General features: G+C 38.8%; 1 pseudogene; it reads right to left on the reverse strand.

Moving 5' to 3' along the window:
• Nucleotides 1-282: 282 nt before the first annotated feature.
• LOC113898090 lies at nucleotides 283-2,095 on the reverse strand (annotated as a pseudogene).
• Nucleotides 2,096-3,743: the final 1,648 nt, after the last annotated feature.

Here is a 3,743-nt window from a genome sequence, read left to right on the forward strand (position 1 = left end):
TAGAAAAATAACATTTTATTTATTCATTTTTTACTGCTATCTTTTAAATTTTCTTTCATCATTCATGTTTGTTCAGAACATTACAGTAGACATGAAGGAAAAAATAACTGCATTTTTAAACTCAATCTGTCTGAAGTATAATATATGAAACCATGCTATTATCTCTTACAGAAAAAAATAGCATTCAAATAATAATTTGATATTAAGGTAAAAGATTAAGACCAAAGTCCAAGTAAGCCATCTATAAGGTTTAAGTTCAAGTTATGTTTCCCTTCCATTGAGTTTACAGAAATGCTGGCATGATGTGTATGATTTGAAATGTCAAATTCTCGAAGGTTTCTGCACCAGGGTTTAAATAAAAACTAAAATATTGGCATACTTTCAGTGATTTTCCAGTTCCTGTTTGATCTCAGAAATGTACAGGTTATCTCGGCCATCAGCTACTTCTTTGTTGGTACTTCTCAGATGGTGAAGTGGTAAAGAACCCACCTGCCAATGAAGGAGATATAGGAGACGTGGGTTCAATCCCTGAGTCAGGGAGATCCCCTAGAGTAAGAAATGGCAACCCACTCCAGTATTCTTGCTTGGAAAATTCCATGGACAGAGAAATCTGCAAAGCTACCATCCGTGGGGTTGCAAAATGTTGGACATGACCAAGCAACTAAACACACACACGCGAACTTCCATGCTGATAATGGCTTTCTTCAGGGCTCTCTCCCCGGAAGCTTTGTTCTCCAGGTCCACCTACAGTCTTCCTAACTTCAGCCACATGGAGGCTGAGGGCATACAGAGGACAATGCTTACTGTAGGGCTGGGTGATTTTCTGTCTGTACGACAGGGCTCCCTCCCAGTTCTGCATGTACAAGCAGATGCCATGGTTTGGCACATCATGTGCATCCTATACATGTTACTGTTCTCAAACACACAGCTCTTCTGGCTGAGTTCACAAATCTCCAGCAGCTCAATGGGGACCTTGTGTAGTGCTTGGCCCTTTGTAACTCAATACATTGCAAACATATCTGATCATGTCTCTGCCTCTGGGGGATAGGTGAACTTCCAGATTTCCACCTTGGCCTTATCCTTGACTTTGTTGGTACATCCTTGCTCTTACAAGTAAAAAAAATAAGAATCTCTTAACCAGTCATTCATATCTTCTGTTGAGTACAGGAGGTCAATATAGCTGGTAAAAGTCTCCTCTCCTGGGTGGATTTCTCTGACTTCTGCCAGGGTCCCTTTGCAGGTCACAATGACATTGGTGCAAAATCAGCAAATATTGCTGATCCCAAAAGAGAAAGTTCTTCATCTTCAATTGTAAATCCATGACAGTTAACCTGTATGAAGAGTACTACCAGGATATCATTTTTGGGGAACTGAAAGTGCTTGGAATGAAAGTGATACAGAGCAGCAAGGTCATTCTGAATCAAATCCTTCTTCTCATTATCTAATTTACCCAGAGGTGACTCCAACTCCTTCATGGCTAACCATTTCTCTGAAAGTGTTCTTTCTGGGTAGAATTTATGTATAGCCAGAATTCTTGCAATTAACCTTACAGTCTCTGAGGGATTTCAGTTTTCCCCCAGAACAACTATGGGAGAACATTCCAGCTTGTGCATCAGCCAGTCATCTTTCTCACATGCTACCTTACAGTAAAATGCCTGCTGTATCTTCCACATTTGGACAATCCTCCTTTCCTGGTGAAGCAGAACTCACAGTGGTTATCCCACTCATTGACCATGAGCATGGAGGCATAGGCCTGCAGAAGAGGAGCAAGTCCATACCTGGAAGCATTATAGAGCCTTGCCCTGGCTGCAGAAGTGCTCCAGACCACTGTTGGCCTGGGCCCTCATCCCAGCATCTCAGTTTGTGAGAGGAGCTGCAACTGCAGCTCCCCAATAACATCTTATTTTAAATGTTAATCTATATATGTGCTGTCTAGCAGATATTTGTCACTCTTTTTAGCTGTCTCATTCTTTGAACCTCTTTCCTATAAGAAATTTCTCATCCTTGTATGTTCTTACTTTGCTGGGGCACAAGGATAAAATGCACAATTCTTTCAGTAAAATGTGGCTGCTTCTTCTCTGGTGGCTCAGCTGGAAAAGAATCCACCTACAATGCAGGAGACTGGGATTGAAGCCCTGGGTTGGGAAGATCCTCTGGAGAAGAAAATGGCTACCCACCCCAATATTCTTGCCTTGAGAATTCCAAGGACAGAGAGCCTGGTGGACTACAGTCCATAGGATTGTAAAGAGTTGGACACAACTGAACAACTAACACATTTGCAATAAAAGTAAGGAACTCCTGCTCTAGTGATCACAGGCATCACATCTCCAGTGAGGTAGATGCCATGTGGAACCCACTCTGGTAAAGAGATGGTAGAGACATCGAGTTTTACAGGAAGCATGATATGATTTGCCTACTTGTCAAAAAGCCATAGGGTATAGGTCTTAGCTTTGTCTGACAGACCAAGAAACTCACTCTAGTGGATTCTTTCTAACCACAAAGAGTTAGCAAAGAGTTCTTCCACAGTGTATTACTACTTATTTTTTGACAATAAGAAAGTCCTGAAGAAGACAAATAATTTATATTAAAAAGTAAGTAAGAGCAAAGTCAAGGTTGGTTTAATGATTGTATTGTTCTGATGCTCTTGATTCCATCATCTTCTTTCTGAGTGGTAGAGGGAAGCTGAACTTGATACACATGGGTGTGTGTTGTGGATATGAGCGTTATCTAGTATGAATCAAAATAAAAATTGCTTGAAAAACTCTCAGCTGTTATCTTTTTTTTGTTTGTTTGTTTAAAATCTAGTTTTTCAAATAGACACTTAGGCTTTTGGATCATATCATTTTAGATCATTATCAAATCATCTTTACCAAATAATGCTTCAACTTATACTGTCTTCCAGTTCTTGTGAAAAGTTACTATAAGAATTAGATGTAAAATCTCCACTTTGACAGTTTCTATATTCTACAAATTTTTTAATGATATAAATGCCTCATTTGTACCTATATAGTGAGCAAATAAGAAAAATAAAATTTGATTTTCCCTAAATATTTGAAACAATTTTTACCTCTAATCAAGGGAAATGTTTAAAATTTTAAATTATTTTGCTATAATTATAGATATATAGGATGTTGCAAATAAATGTACAGGAAGGTCTCTGTACTTTTCCACTTAGATTCCCCCAAAGTTAACATCCTGTATAACTATAGCATAATAAGGATGCCAAGAATTTGACATGGGGAAAATCCACAGATCTTGTTCAGATTTCTCCAGTTATACATGAGCTTATATGTATGTATATGTGTACTGAAGTAAAATGTTTAACTTTTTAAAGTTTCTCTTTGCTTTACTAAATTGGTTATGCTAAGCATTAAACTCCAAAATGTTAGTGGCTTAATGCAATAGGAGTTATTTCTTACTCACACAAAAGTTAATGTATGTGTTTCTGGTTGTAAACCACTTTCGTGGTCATTTGAAAACCCAGGCTCCTTCTAATTCGCTGGTCTATCCTCCCTTGAGTCCTAGAGTAGGGTCCATTCAATTAGCAGAAGAGGAAAGCCGGGTGTGGAAGCGTTGCACATCTCTGTGACCCAAATTTCATTGGTCAGGACTCAGTAGCATGCCTACTCTTGTTGCAAAGGGTGAATGGGAAGCATACTGTAGCTAGGTATACAGGAGAAAAAAGAAAACTAGGTGCTGGTTTTCAGTACAGTTGGTTCCTTGAATTTAAGAACCAGGTCTTA

The sequence above is a fragment of the Bos indicus x Bos taurus genome, chromosome 9, assembly GCF_003369695.1.
Source record: "Bos indicus x Bos taurus breed Angus x Brahman F1 hybrid chromosome 9, Bos_hybrid_MaternalHap_v2.0, whole genome shotgun sequence".
NCBI lineage: Eukaryota > Metazoa > Chordata > Mammalia > Artiodactyla > Bovidae > Bos > Bos indicus x Bos taurus.